Raw genomic sequence first — 16,532 nt, 5'->3', positions numbered from 1 at the left:
ATCACTATCAGTAGCATGAAAAATTTGATCCAAAATTCATCGGCGAAGAGCGGGAATTAATTTCGCACGGAGATCGCTGCTGCATAGCACACGTGAGAGACGTGAACTGCTTTTCCCTACGGTCTATGCTCTGGCAATGACACGTAATTTCCGGACACCCAGAAAACTCGCGCGTTTGATCTCAGATACGGCTCTGATGAAATATTAGAAATACATAATCCGTGTGTCGCGCCTACTGATGGAATGTCAGATCGGCTGTGCCATCTCAAGCAGCCTGCGAGATATATTCCTCGGGAAGAGTCTCAGCGAGTCAACGTTAACAAAAATATATCTCCCGAACCGAGCGATCCCAACTGTAGGCAAAATGTAGCAACATGCTCTGATGCGTGTGTAATGATATCGAAACTCGAAACGACAAGTTCGCAAGCGAAGTCTTTCGCGATCAACGCGCTAATAATGGACCATTCTTTGAGCGCCGGTCGCATAATCGAGGCGCCGTAGCCACAAATTAAATTTTATCGAAACAATTAGTGAGTTAAGTAAGTGTTAAGTCGATTTAAGAAATGGAAACACGATGGCGTTACCCTCCGAGCAAGTGCCACTCCAGTCGCCAACGTAGCAGGGAGCGTACAACGGCGTATATAGTTAATAGACTCATAACGGTCTCTGCAAATTGTAGCAATTAAGGCACGTAGAGGTAACGCGTTACGAAGAGAATGGCAAAAGTGTATTCATTATTCTGAAACTTCAGCCGACTCCCTGACACGGAAGAATCGCCAATTGTGAAATAATAATAAAATAATATTTTCAAGATAACGCAAATATAATATTATATTTAAATATAACACGTCAACCTCATAAATGAAATTTTCAATTTTTAGTTTAGTCTCCAGGGTGCGGTGCGGTATCAATTGTCGAGTTTCACGAAATGTATATATCTGAAGCTAAAGCCGAGGTCCTTTCATATAATTATTTCCCACAAATAAATTCCGAGTTGCGATAAAATCTACATTTTACAGAAACAATGTGACGAAATATAAATATCAATGATGTTGATAAATTAACTCGGTCTCATTTGATATTTTCTAAATAATTTAAATTTATTTCGCGCATATTTAAAGAAAAAAAATATGATGCAAAAGCGTAAGCTAAAAATCTAATGGACTCCAGGTTCAACAAACGATGAGTTAATAGATGCGTTTTCACGGTGGTTAAAAGATCCTATGATGGATTCGCAACATCGACGTTGTTGTTTTAATGGCGCGATGGCGTGTGTAAAAACGGTGGACGGTGACGACGACGGAAAGAAATTGACTGCTATCTTTTGCGGGCTATTTAACGTTGCTTAAAAAGAGGCAGTCATTTAATTCGTAATTTCTCGACATTCCGCGAAGAAAGTTTCCCCGGCGGATTAATTTTCCTCTTCCGGTACTCGCCTCTTATGTCCGCTCGGCGCCTTTCCATCTCTGCGATTTGCCACTATCCAAATGAGAAATAGCTATCTAAAGAGTTTCAACTTTAACTTTATATATATATATATATATATATATATATACATTTCTTGAAACGAGGAAATTGGCACTGCATCAGCGACTAGACTACAATTAAATACTTTATCTGACAAAAATAGATATATCAATGATAGATTTAACGATTTGAAAGATGGAGCGTAATCATTAAAAAGCTGCATTATCGAGATTGTCCGTAAATGACAATAAATATTTATTAGGCGAATAATTGTTTCTCAAACGAACACGCACACGATATGTATGTCGAGTCGATGTTTTGAGAAAGATCGCTCTGTTAAAAAATTTATCTTTAAAGAGACAATTCAACCGGTTGGAATTTCAACCCATTATCCTATTCCATTGCTCGATAACGCCATAGAAGCTCCATCAAAGCCTATCCGCTCTGCTCTATCCACACTTATCTCAAAAGGCAAGTTGGGAACGTACCGAAAGGGTACTTTCATGCTTGCACCAGTCGTCACCATATATACCGTATGTATGGTGCCTAACAACCTAGAAGACTGATTACAAACATTGGGTCACCCATCCTCGTACAGTGCTTCCTAGCGCTTCTACACTCTAGCGGATCTAACGACGACAGCTTTTGCTGTGTAACCTTTGAACACGACGAGGGTTGATCTTTATGTCATGCCTCTTATCCCCGTTCAATCGTTTGACACTTGTAGCCGTCCGTGTGAATTTAATTAGCGCAGAGAGCCAGGAGAGATCGAGGTCTTATACTCGAGCGTATCCTTTTTTTCATGAGCTTTTTATTTTTTAACCTTGCCTAGACATAAACGGAAATTCAATGGTGAAACATAGATATTTATATGATTATTCATGTCAATGCAGTATCGATCGTTATAAACGAATCAGTGTGTGATTTAACCGGACACATTAACCATGTAATAGTGGAAAACCGCAGCCGTTTTACACATTAATTGATATAATTAAACGCAAGCGTATACTATGTAATCCAATGAGAATTACGATGTGCAGACATGATTAAATTTTCGTTGCATGTTGTGGCGTAATTATCAGAAATAGAATTGAATTATCATTATGATCCAGTGAGACATGTCAAACGTTGCACGCCGGTCAATATAATACATTTCATTTTCCTCATTCATAGCCAATGCGACAGTATTGACTATAATAATTCATGTTGAAATAGGTTACGTCTAATAATCAACTTCATACATACTTCATTACGTAAATACATTCAATGTCAGGGATTCTATAATTATATACAGGGTATTCGAAGAGAAGGGTGCCAGATTTGCATTTGGTAAATGGTTCTTGTTGTATTAAGTAAAAAGTGCTTAGTAAATATACAAGTCTCATTGTAACGATAACGAGATTAATGTTATCAGCATAGATTGAAACAGGAGTAGGCGAAACGCTTGCTAGACGAGAAGCTCGAATATCTCGAAAATGTTTAATTCGCGACCGATATTACTTTGAGAGAGATATTAATTTGAGAGAGTGACGCACGTTGGAATAGGTCCGGGTGTAAATACTATTGTGACATACTATTGCGACCCATGTGTTGTTTCACTTACAACAGCAAGCAAATGAAGCCCAAAACACAGCTCAATACGATGGTCGATATATCTGCTTCTAAAGGTCAACTAATAGACTAAACTAGTAACTTGAAATGAAAGCCATTGCTAATAAAGCTAAAATTTACGCGCTTTTGATCAACTTGGGGTATTCTTCAATGAAAAAGGAATTGAGTAGTAATAATATCGCGATGGGAAAAATCGATCTTCAAATCGAGGCGGAAATTAAACACCTCCATTAAATTAGCCCCCCCCCCCACATCGAAAATAAAATATCTATTAGGTGCAAAATTAAGTGTTTTATTAGGTGCTAATTAGGTGCTACAATCCCGAATTTGGTGCTCGCAAGGTTTGGCAGAAAAAAATAATGGGGGGGGGGCTAGCTTAACATTAATTTAGCTCCTCCCCCCCGAATAAGAAAAACGTACAACCAACACGTAAAATCGAAAATAAATTATGTTAAAATTAGGTGCTAATTAAGTGCTTCAAGAAACAATTTACGGACATTAAAAATATATCGCCGTTCAAAAGTTATAACAAAATAAATATGTTATCTCAACGATGACAGTCCAAGAGAGAACTTATATTATAAAATTATTATTATTATTTATTATATTGTCTGTTATGTAATGTCTATTTATTTTTAAAATCATTGCTTTTCCATATATGCGTGGGCCATTTTGACACACTATTTATTCCAGTTGTTCATCATTTTTGAAAAAATGTTTCTATTAAGTTTTTATTTCCTCCGTGGAATTGGACAATTTTTGTTAAAAAATGTTTTCCTAATCATAATCGACTGGATTGGGTAATTATTAAAATGATTCAACTTATATATATATTTCATTATAAATCATATGTATCAAAGACATATGTAATATTTCTTTAGTACATATGATTTATAATGAAATATATATATATAAGTTGGATAATTTTAATAATTACCCAATCCAGTCGATTATGATTAGGAAAACATTATTTAACAAAAATTATCCACTTCCACGGAGAAAATAAAAACTTAATAGAAACATTTTTTCAAAAATGATAAGCAACTGGAATAAATGGTGTGTCAAAATGGGCCACGCATATATGGAAAAGCAATGGTTTTAAAAATAGACATTACATAACAGACAATATAATAAATAATAATAATTTTATAATATAAGTTCTCTCTTGGATAGTCATCCTTGAGATGATATATTTTTTATGTTATAACTTTTGATTGGCGTTATATTTTTAATATCTCATAATTGTTTCTTGGCGCACTTAATTAGTACCTAATTTTGACATAATTGGTTTTCGGTTTTACGTGTTGGTTAAAGATTTGTTTCATTTGGGGGTGGCTGAGTTAACGTTAAGCTAGCCCCCCCATTATTTTATTTTTTTTCTGCCGAACTACGTGAGCACCAAATTCAACATTTAGATATCTCGACAAGGCATCAAAAGACGAGTGTTTTGAGACTAATATCGTGAGAGCACCTAATTTTTTAAGACAGATTCTCTCTTGTGACCTGTATGGCCTGCTGACGTTTGAGTGCGAATTTTTGTAAAACGGGACGAGCATTTAGTTCGGCGCTTGGGTATCTCGACAGTGCGTGAAGAGACGTTTAATTTGATACCATAGCCACGAGAGCACCTAATTTTATAATATAAGTTCTTTCTTGGACAGTCATCGTTGAGATGACATATTTATTTTGTTATAACTTTTGAACGGCGATATATTTTTAATATCCGTAAATTGTCTCTTGGAGCACTTAATTAGTACCTAATTTTAACATAATTTGTTTTCGATTTTACGTGTTGGTTGTACGTTTTTTCTTATTTGGGGAGAGGGGCTAAGTTAATGTTAAGCTAGCCCCCCCCCATTATTTTATTTTTTTTCTGCCAAACCGCGCGAGTACCAAATTCGGGGGCTTGTAGCACCTAATTAGCACCTAATTAGCACTTAATTTTGCACTTATTAGATATTTTATTTTCGCTGTGGGGGGGGCTAACTTAATGGAGGTAAATTAAATAATGATGGGAAAAACCACAGCTTACTTTACTGAATATATGATCAGGTGTAGATTTTTTAATTTTAGTATGTACAACGAGAAATAAAAAATAAGATTAGTATGTGAATCTCTTTTGGTTATAAGATGAGATAAAAAGCTGATTACGTCTTAAAGACAAACAGTTTGTGGAACTGCGTTTATTAAGATTTCCGTATTGTCTCGTGGGCGATTCTAATTTTTGCGTATCTTTAATCCCAATTAAAAATTCTTGTGTCTGTTGGGACATTGAATTAAACGGAAAACCCGTCTCTCTTAAAATTTTATCGCGATCTTTCTCGATGCAAATCTGGGCTCATTGCGGTGAGCATACAAAGCTCACGGCGGTTATTGGCCACGTACGAAAATCAGAGATGCGAATTATGGCACCGTAAGCAGCAACAACAACACGCACACATACGTGTACATTCTCTCTCTCTCTCTCTCTCTCTCTCTCTCTCTCTCTCTCTCTCTCTCTCTCTCTCTCTCTCTCTCTCTCTCTCCCCCTCTCCCTCTCCCTCTCTTTCTCTTTCTCTTTCGTCCTCCCTGCATGGGGTCGACGAAGTTTACGCGCATACGCTCCAACTCTCCGAATCAGTAAGCGCAGTTTTGCCGGAACGACCTCAGAGCCGCGTAAAAGCGACACGGCCCGCGTTGTGTGTAAATCAAACCCCGAACACGGTGTTCGCCTCCGCGCCACCCTGCCTCCATCCGCCAGCCACCCTGGTGTCCCCGCAGCGACAACACGAGCGCGGGCTCGTGTGCGCACTTGTTTAATGTACAAAAGGCAGAATGCACCCAGGAGAAGTATTCCCATTATATCGCTTTGGCCGGTCTGGACCCGGTCCTATTGCGGGATCGCGGTTTTACCGTGCAATGCGGCTTGTCCGAACGGAAAGAGCATGATATGTGTAAACACACGCGCCCACGTATAGTCATGCATAGTGCAGTCACGCAGAGCCGGTTGACTCGACAGGGTCATACGGGCAAACGCCTGGATCCCACGAATATAAAGGACACAGCGAGAGCCGATCGCCCATATGAAGGCTAAACGCGTCGGTTCGCGGATAAAATCAGTGGGTTTTCCGATATCGATAATGTCGATGCGATTCGCCCCATTCCACGGCAATGCGCTTACCGGCTTGCTTACCGGCGAAATGGACACGGATAATAGTTAGCGCTCTCCTGTCCGCTTTTTTCCCTCTCTCGCTTTCGGAATATCTCGATTTCGTCTTTGGCCGAGCCGAGGAATCTCATTAGGCACCTAATGGGGTGCGCGATAAATTTTTGCAAAAATTCCGATAATCACGCCGCCCTTTCCCTGCGGCGTCGTATTTCTCCCCGAGCGGCCGAGCAAAGTAAATAAATGCATCGGTATTATACTCCAGGGGCTACTATGCAGAGATTTTACGGTTAACCTGCAACATCGCGCGCAGTAGTGCGCGCGTTTTATTTCACGGCGAACTATTTGTTACTCTAAATGCTCGTGCGGACGCAAATTCTCTACTTGTGTGTGACATAAATATGCGTACAAATGCGGGGACGCAGGAAAGGGGACGACGATTCGTTTGATCGACACGACACTCAAATACGAAACGTTTCATTTGTTTTTCCGCCTAACAATGCCTAACAATTCCGCCAACAATTGACGGTTAATTTTCATCGTGTTAACGCGCGCAGCGCATTTATTCTCCGAATATCAGTCTCACTCTCGAACCTTGATTCTTCGTGACAACACGTAACCCGTACGGTCAGTTCTCTGTATCCGCATTTATCGAAACGTGACCGACGTTGGGAGAGAACTTGAAGGAACTGAATCTCTCAAAAGGATAACAACCACCAACTATATCACCCAATTATACCTGCCTGGAGCGTGCACTGCGCGTTTGCGCACGGCTCATAATTGGCTATGCTCGAGTGATACACGGCCTCTTTATAGGATGAAAGCACCGGGATGATACGACAAAACAGAAACCGTCCGATTCGGTGCGGCGTAATTGGCGTCGTGAAGAGGAAAATGAGAGGTCGGAAGGTCGGTAGACGTTGGAAGTATCTCTGTGACTGCGCTCTCGGAAGGCAGACGCGCCGCTGTTTATGCATGTGCGGTGGTTGCGAACATAACAGTTGTCGAGCGAGTTCGCATCATCCCTCCTCCCCGACTTCGTTGTTGCAGTCCGCGCACGTCGCGTTTGTGCGCGTTTGTCCGTGCGAGCGTATTATGTCCCGATATTGCGGCGAGTAAGCAACGAGTGATTTTCACGCGCGGAAGAACGATACTCGGCGAACGAATGACTCGGCGGAATGCGCGCGCGCGGTTCTGATAGCGGCGACGGTCAAGGAAGACGTATTATCGATCGATCCTGCGAAAGAGTTTAGGCGGGTCAAAGGCTGGCAACGAGAACCATCGTTTCTTGCGAGCTGCCGGAAACGCGCGCTCGCGGAGGCACGCGCGATTCATGCTCGCGAGAAAATGCACGCGAGTTACTCCCACGAGAAAAAAAGCACAATGTAATTCAGGCATTATTCCGTTCACGTAAAACGCAACGCCGCTTCTTCCTTACGCCATGCATACAAATTTTGTAATATACGGCTATTATAGAATATAGGGATGTATTCTCCCGCGTTGTGCAGCGGCGGGGGCGATAATATCGTAACACATTGCTCACGCGTATATAAGTCCGCGCGTTATCTGACGCGTCGGGAAATAATGTGTATTGTTGCGTATTAACCCTCGGAGGATAAACGCAAGGTTCCAACTGACATCCGCGCGCGATTTAACGTAGCAGATAAAACGTAATTACACCTGTTCGATCGCGCGCGCTCGCGCGCGCGCACACACGCGAAATGGCGGATGTGAAAATGGCTCGCGAGAGGGACGATGAAATTCAAAAGTTCCGTAAGCATCTACTAAATTTTCGCGATGCGCCGCGAGACCGTCATTAATTCGCGTTGAATCTTGCTTACGCCGTTGCGGGATTGTATATACGCGCGCGTGCGCGCGACCTATTACCTAAAGTTCCCAAAAAAGCAATTATCTAAATTTCCGAAAAAGCTCGGGAGAAAAAGAGTGGGAGAGGGGGAGGAGGAGAAAGAGACGCGGTGAGAGGGAAAAATATCACGGGATAAATTTCCACAGCCGGGGGAATTTCCAGGAGCCATTTCGCTCGATATGTCGAGCGGCGGGCTACTTCGCCGTAAAGGACATGAAGAAAAGAGCTAATTCATCATCGGGACGAAATGCGCACGCGTCGTCGCTTGGTATTCCCCGTTATTTCATACGTGTCTTATGTACATCGGGAAACTATTAATTAGCATCTTTCCGCCGGATAGCGCGCGAATAGAAATGCAATCCCGCCACGAAGAGTCACGATAACGCGGTTACGACGATAGCAAGAGACGGTCGTTCGTTTTACTTCCCGTTTTACTCGTGATAACCGTGTCTTTGATCATAGTTACGGATTGTTCAATCGATGATAAGTAAGTAAGCCGTGTTACTGCGCGCTTCCGCGATCCGATCGCACGGTAATGGCTAATCTCCCTTGCGAAAACGGTCGATACGGCTGTTAGAAATGATAATAACTGTGCACTTGGGAAGTTCTGCCTTACCGTGGATTATGCAATTGGCTTGGCTCTATCTGAGCGGCTTAACCGCCGCCTGCACAAATATATAGGTCTACAGATATGAAGGGATATGAATATAAATAGATATGCATAAACGTTTATGAGCTATTTATGCCGCGAGAACTTGAGGAGGACGGTGAGGGGGGGGGAGGAAGAAGTCGATCCATTCAATTCGCCGATATAACACGTGTCCTGCGTCCTCTGTCGCTCTCGCAACGCTCTCGCGCTCTTTCTCTTTTCCGCGGAATAATATAAATTTCAAATGCGACTGCATTCTCCGGCGCGCGCGAAGACACGCGATGATACATCATTACTCTTCGTCACGAAGCACTCCAAAGTAATGCAGCTGTAACTTAATCACAGGGAAATGTTCGAAGCAATTTTCGAACGAAAATTAATCATCCCCTCGCAGATCACTTTGAACATGCAAAGTGCATCGAAAAGTGTCAGGCAAGTCTACGTCGGTTACGTCCCGGTTACCGTCATCGTCTTAACGTAGCCGGTGAGGCTTCTATACGGGCTTTACACAATTCAGTTCGGGCGTATCTCGTGCCAGAAAGGAAAGAAAAATTACCGCCTGGATGTGCAGACTTTTCACCGTACATGTGCGCGTATAAATTTATTTTTATCCGGGTTGCCGGCGCGCGGCTGTTCGCGACCTGACTTCTCCCGTTTAAATTTAAAAGTTGGGATAATTACTCGCGAAAAGCGGATGCGGAAACGCGTCGTACGCGTCGACTCACGTAGTTTTTCAGATACAACGCGTCACGAATTGATCCTGGATATTGAGACTGTTTACGCACTATTTATTCCGCTCGGTCACTAAATTGTTGGCTTTGTGCTTACTTGCGAGTAACTTCCGTTAATTAATCCAACTTTATGGTGAATTAATGACCCATTTGGGCTTAATGAACTATCCCATCCTAGGACGTTACCGTGCCATTTCCCGTATATCCATCTTCATTTTAGTTTCATTGCGCGTTCGTCCATCTAGGTTTTCACTGCCATCATTTTGTAATCTGAGCTTTATTTTGTCATTTCGACCTCGAACGTCATAATGTACCGGCATATCTTTCATTACATTCGCTGTACCTTGTGAAATTAATAGCTCGTTACTATTTGAATCACTTTGCGCGGTGAATTTCCCGAAGATACCGAGCTTCTGCGATTAAATATATTACTAATGTGTATATTACTCACTTTACCATTTACTCATGTCCATAATTAATATGGATAGAAATGTATACAATATCAAATTCAACATGCTCTTCATTAAATGATACGCGTTCATTGTCAACAATAGATTGTCAGATTGATGTGACGTCAGGATTTACCGTTGGATTTGTCGCTGTAAACGCGTAATCGATACCGTGTTGCGTTGCCCGGTGAAATAACGTCGCTCGATATTTTGACATCCGGACTTTTTCAGCGAGCATCGTTAAGTTACTGTAGAATGTTGCGTATAAAAATGAAAAAGAATTGGACGCCACGTAATCGGTGAAATCGGTGAATTGTCGGCGAAAGAAACATTCGCTCTCGCAATAATATTTGCTTGTAGGTTCGAACAATAAGCCGTGGACTTTGAACTCCGCTCTGCCGAGCAGCAAGCAGATGCTTCAAGTGCACGGGAAGCAATGAGGGATAATCTGGCCGTCCTCGATCGATTTTCGGTGGAAAGAGCCACAAACGATGGCGCTGGCGAGATGTAAATTTTGCGCGAGCTCCTTCGCTCGCGGGGGATAGCAAGTGGGAAAACAATGCTGCACGGAGAACATAAGCCCCTGGCTTAAGCCAACAAAACTAGCATGAAAGAAGGAGCGATTAAGCGGTTTAGAAGCAGCCGATAGCTTTATGAAAGAGGACGTATATCCGCATTGAACGCCCGACGTGAGCCTCGCTCTATTTATCGTCACAATCTTTTATGCGATCGGACAATTTTGAAAATAATTCTCGAGGATCGAAGGTGTCGCGCGCCTTTCTTTTCAACGGGAAAATTCGGATAAAAAATGCTCGGTTTAAGACGGCTTGTTACACGATAAGCGGCAGGTGATCCTTCTTCATAGCTTTCCCCATCGCTCTTCTTTATACGCTTTTCAAAGGACGAACGATCTGACATCGGCAATAAACCGACACGTGTCTACACATATCTCGTTTTGTAACGACATTTTCTCGTTCTCTCTCACTCGTCTGTCACCCTCTCTCGCTTGTTAACCGTAGAAAATATATTCGGCGCCCTCGAGGGTCTCTCTCTCTCTCTCTTTCTCTCATATATATCTCTCGTATCTCCAAATATTTTGAAATTAAATTACATCTCGTATAAATCGGCGCACACGAAAGTATTAATTAATTAATAACGGTTTGTGAAAAATCATCAGGTAAATTTTCGTACGAACAATTTTCTGCCTGTCACGTTTGATTCGGTTAAAAAATTATCATCAAAAATGTCAGCAAATTTATCTTGACAGATCGCGGGCGCGCGAATTATCAGAGTTCGGAGTACGCGCGAGCATTTCAATTAATTAATCCTATTTATCGAGTCGATGTTTACAAAGTAAAATAATTTCTACGGGAACCGCACACATTGTAGTGGTTGTTGATAAGCTGTGCATCGTGTAGCGATAGAAATCAATACGCAACCAAGCGGGAGCATTCGGAATACATTATTAATTCACCGACACTTTTATCAGCAGCACAATATCCCTGCCATATTTTTGGTAAATCCGTGCGCATTAAACGGACGCTCGCGAATCGTAGGAAATTATTGATAACAGATTTTTATCACTGACGGGGAAGAGCTCATCGCGCGATTATTAATCAATTTTACTGCGATTCAACGTGGCTGCATGGCTAGCAATCGAGTTAATGAACACTGCTAAATACGCGATTATAAAGAAGCGCTCGCGCGCTGCTGCGTTGCGCCGATAATCGTTTGCAGCGTGAATTATGTAAAATAAATCTCCGCGGGCAAGGAACGTGAAATGTTGTTCGAAACACGACTGCAATGCGCGCGTGACACGTTGTGTCGACCGACTTTTATCCGGTCGATGACCGCTTCTTTGAATATTTTTGGCGTGTCGCGCGCTTCGTTTACTATCGGCAACGGCTGATCGCCACGTTTTCATTCAATTTCGCCACGGTTGATTAAGCAACAGCGTTGGCAGCAGGCAGCCGGCTTTTAATACATTTAATTACATTCGTCGCTTTGATGAACACTTCGGCAAGAGTATACAAACGGATTACGTAATGGACTGCTGATAGCTGCGATCCGTCGGCCGGACCAGCGCGACACTCGCCAAATTTTAACGCGGTCGTTAATTTATGCCAACAACGATGAATAATCGAGTTATTCGCGCGATTCATTTTGCGCGATCGCGACGCACGTTCATCCGTGGCGAAATCTCGGATTTAACACGGCTCGTCCGAACTGGCCGGGAATCAGTTGAGTAATTCATGTGCAGAGGAAAAACGGCTGATGCGCAGCGGTGTTGTATCGCGTTCGCGCGAGTATTGCCACCAGCGAAGCGTGTACTCGACCACGAGTACAAATATCGTCCTACTTGGAGACTGACGCGCGACTCCGCGGTTCGCGGTTCGCGGAGTCTCCGAAAAATGGTCGCGCCGTAAGGTCGTGTCCCGCGCGACCAACTCGCGGAGCCGCGCACGGAAGACGTCACGTATTTCATATTCACTTACCGACGTAGCTCAATTAAGATCGCGGCGGGAGGGAAGGAGGAAGTGGAAGTGAGCGGAATCGGAAGGGTGGGCTGGAGGAAGGAAGAGAGGAAGAGGTGTGTGCGCCTTTGCGCCGCGGCGAGCAGACTCGACGAACTTGCCCCGCGCTGGATATTATCAAAGTTTCGCCGCCCGTTTTCCGTCGGCCCCAAATCTCTCCGTCGGCGGAACAATAAAAATACGACCGCGGAATAAATGCATTCCCCATTGTGCAAACGGCCCGAGATGGCCTTCGCTCCGCCGTTACCTCCTCCTCCCCGACCGCCACGAATCCATCGTAACCTCCGTCCTACTCGCGCCATTTCATCCGCCACCCCCGCGCGATCCACGCCACCCTCGCTAACTCACTCCCCGCGCGGAAACGAATGAACGCGCCGATGCGATAAAGTCCTCATGGCGAAACCACCTCTCGCGCGCGCGCGCGCGAAGTTATAAATTAATACAGATTACCGCGGCATTATCCACCTGCGATCTGAAACCGCGGACTATAGGAGGAACGAACGACGAATCGTCGCTACGCTCGTTTTATTTCTTTGCGCGCCACGGCACGGACTAAAGTTTTATGCGTTCGTTGCGAGTTACGAGCGCGAGCCCCGGTCTCGTCCCGCTTTTCTTTAATAACTGTCTCGTCAAACCGCCCCCGCCGCCCGATCCGCCCCGATAAAGGCATGCACGCGAGCGCGCGACAATGTTAATTTCGGCGTGCGCGACGACGGCACGCGGGATTAATCGGTCGCATTTTTTTGCGGCCGACCGTTCGACAGGCGCGACAAATGGCGCGATAGCGAAAGCGCGTGATTAATGTACACTGACGATACGTGGATTTACCGCGACTTTAAAAATGACGTTGGCACGTTTTTGAGGCTTGCCCGGGGGAGGGGGGGGGGAGACAAAAGTGAAACGCGTTCGTTTAATTTCTAATGAAATACTCGCCGATATTTTATTTCGCAGTGGAGGACTCGCGTTAAACAATATCACGATATTCGCTAAAACACGCCCCGAAACACGAGTCTACCCATTATTTCAGCATTAATAAAATTTATGCGCAACGCGGATTTTTTACATTCTGCAAATACGTAGCGAGATTGTCGTAGCGTTAGTCGAGCCGAGATGTAAATGCCTCACGCTCGTGAGTTATGCGCGCTATAATGTAGCCATTCCTTGCCGGTTCAGCGATAAGTTTTCATCGTAATAATTTCACAATTAATATTTTCGCGGTACAAGAGGGGGGAGAGAGAGGGAGAAAGAAACGGAAAGAATAAAGTTATATCGACTGCGAGGGAAATTTAGCGTAAGTCGGTAGAAAGAAACGACGGCAGTTTCGCGACAGCCTGTGTGTATACAGCAGCCTTGAAATACATAAAATCTTACGCGGTACAATGTTGCCCCCTCCTCCCCTTGCCCCGCCTGACGTTTCGCGAAATAAATAATATCCTCATTAATCATCGCATTATATAACGCACGATGTTCGTAACTAGCGGATGTTGCAAAAGTAATTAGCTGCAGACGCTACTGCGATATTCTAATAAGAAAGTGGAGACAGAGGATTAATGGGTATAACGTAATTGCCAATTTTCAGAAAATTGCTCCGAGATTTATACCCCGCGCGAATCTTTGTAGTTCCTCGCCGGAGGTCGAAATGCACATATTAATCATCTTCTACGTTCCAGAATGCAAATAATGGGTCGATTTCACTGGCCGTTGCTATAAAGGGCCCGTTTAATAACTATCTCTCTCTCACTCTCTCCCTCTCTCTCTCCCTCTCTCTCTCTCTCTCTCTCTCTCTCTCCCCCCGTCATTCGACCTACTTGGTACCCCTGAGACCGTTGGGGGCGGGAGGGAGGGAGGGAATGGTGGCGCAACTTTTCGCTCGACCTGCGAACCACGTCTCTCTCGACGCGCCTCCTAATCCAATATTCAAAACGTTACCGTCGACGCAGCGATACGATAGAATATTACACGAAATACTAATCGCAACAATCCGTGCGCCGATAACCGACGTCACGTAGACTTCGATTTCGCGTTCGCAGGCGCGATAGGAAACATTCAGAGGCCGTCGCCGCCACCTCGCCGAATGTACCCTCTATTTGGACTTTCCGCGCGCGCGGGGGGGGGTAGGGGGTTAAACGACGCGCATTAGCGTAAAGCGCAGCGCGAACAGCCCTCCAGAACGAGTAGCACTCGACGGCCTCCTCGAGCACGTAACCCTATCTCTAAGAGGCAACGAACGAGCCTTTCAAATCAGCCGAGCCACGGCGGAGCGCCTTATCTGGTGAATTATGTAATAACGAGCTCGTGCGCGCGCGCGCGGCGTCTCGCTGCCATTTTTCCCGGGGACGAAACGACTTTCCCGTCGAAACAATGCGGGGTAACCTCCCACTTTAATGCGTTGTTCTCGTCGCTCGCTCGCTCGCTCGCTCCGACGTGAATGAATTCTGCGGCATTTATAATGGAGATCCGGACGCGTGCGGCGTCGTCGCGCTTTCCACCGTTTTCCGACGTATCCAGGAAAAAGACTGCGGCTTCGAGGCTGCGACGTAATAATCGTAAGCCCGGCTTGGCGCCCGCGACGCTATGTCAGTAGTAAAAAGAGCGTTTTACCGAGTGTAACGGTTACCTCGGAAGCGAGCGACGCCGTGAATGCGTCACGGGTTGTCCTCAGATTATGCCTCGCAGGCGTTGAGTGGATCTTTCGTTGTTATTTCTTCGCGATATTGCCGCTTTGTTGAATGTCCGAGTTAAATCGCGCCAGCGAAACGGCATCGGCTCGCGAAGACGACGGCTTTGTCGCGTGAGGGAACATTTTTCGTCGGGGACAGAAAGTCGTATACGCGTAAACGTGTAATGAAAAAGGATCTTCATAAAAATCGTCACCGCTGGCCAATCGCTCGGCGCAGTACCGGCAGCTGCACGAAAGTGTGAACCGAGAGAGAGAGAGAGAGAGAGAGAGAGAGGTAGGACTCTTTCTCGAAATTTCGATTCGGACATCTTCTCGCATGTTTTCCGCACTCCGGACGATCGGTGATAAAATGCTTTATAGGAGGACGGTAGTTATTCCAAGTAAGTACGTTACCATTTCACGTGCGAAGGGTTTGCGACTGCAGTTTTAGGGCAGCGCAGAGTTTCCGTAATTTTCCTTTACGCTGACATTCGGCGATAAAAATTACACGAGATCGACGTATCGCAGGTGACAAGCACAGTCGTACGAATAACAGTTTCCTCTCGAGGAACAGAGAGAACGGAAACGACGAGGGTTCTTATGCACAACTAACAAACAAGACTGAATAGTAACGACTTTTATTTTAAATGCTCCGACGACGAAATTTTGATCAGGTTCACCTAACATTGATAAGGACCTAATAGGGTGAATGAAAGGTAATCCTAAGTGAGTCAGTCTTTATAATGTTCTAACGACAAATGAGTAAGGAAGACCTTTATATAAGGTTATAATGATATAAGGTTGGGTCCACATTAGGACCTTAATGTACCACCTAGTGTATGATATAATGTGGTTCAGTTGATCCTTGTCCTTGTCGGGATCTTATTCGTTGTACCTAATATGATTTGCATTATCAAGTTTTAACGAAACAATTTTTGTCATTTCCAAATATAAAGATGTTTGCATTGAAAAAACACTTCTGATCGCTTGAATATATTTGTAAAGTGCTATAGAAACTATCCTTTTTTTAGCAGTCGATAAATAGTTGTGAAATTAACGTGACATGCAACTCATCTCTTTAACGCTACTTTATGTCTTGTCACCTTGTGTGATACTTTATGATCTTATGATATTCATTTTATGTTTCTTTTCCGAAACATTTTACAAGTATGCTCAAGCGATCTAAAATATTGCTTCATACAAATATCTTTTTATTTGGAAATGACATGAAAGAATTTTCAGCGTGTCATTTCTTATTTCTAATGTCATTATCCGATATAGCCGTGGCGAGTAATCAGGAGCTATAATTTGAAAAAAAGAATGTAATAAAGATTCCATAAGGTAACTCACTAAGGACCTGAATCCTTACTAAGGTCCTGATATCCACGCTGCGTTACACGACCCGATAGTATTACCTTAT

The 16,532-nt window shown here is 43.9% G+C and overlaps 1 protein-coding gene across 1 annotated transcript in view; it reads right to left on the bottom strand.

Moving 5' to 3' along the window:
- The window catches only part of LOC105191982 (lachesin), a 143,455-nt gene that overhangs the window by 87,549 nt on the left and 39,374 nt on the right, over positions 1 to 16,532 (bottom strand). The window lies entirely within an intron of this gene.

Source organism: Harpegnathos saltator, unplaced genomic scaffold (assembly GCF_003227715.2).
Source record: "Harpegnathos saltator strain DR-91 unplaced genomic scaffold, Hsal_v8.6 scaffold192, whole genome shotgun sequence".
Lineage (NCBI taxonomy): Eukaryota > Metazoa > Arthropoda > Insecta > Hymenoptera > Formicidae > Harpegnathos > Harpegnathos saltator.
This window is presented reverse-complemented; position numbering and strand designations above follow the sequence as displayed.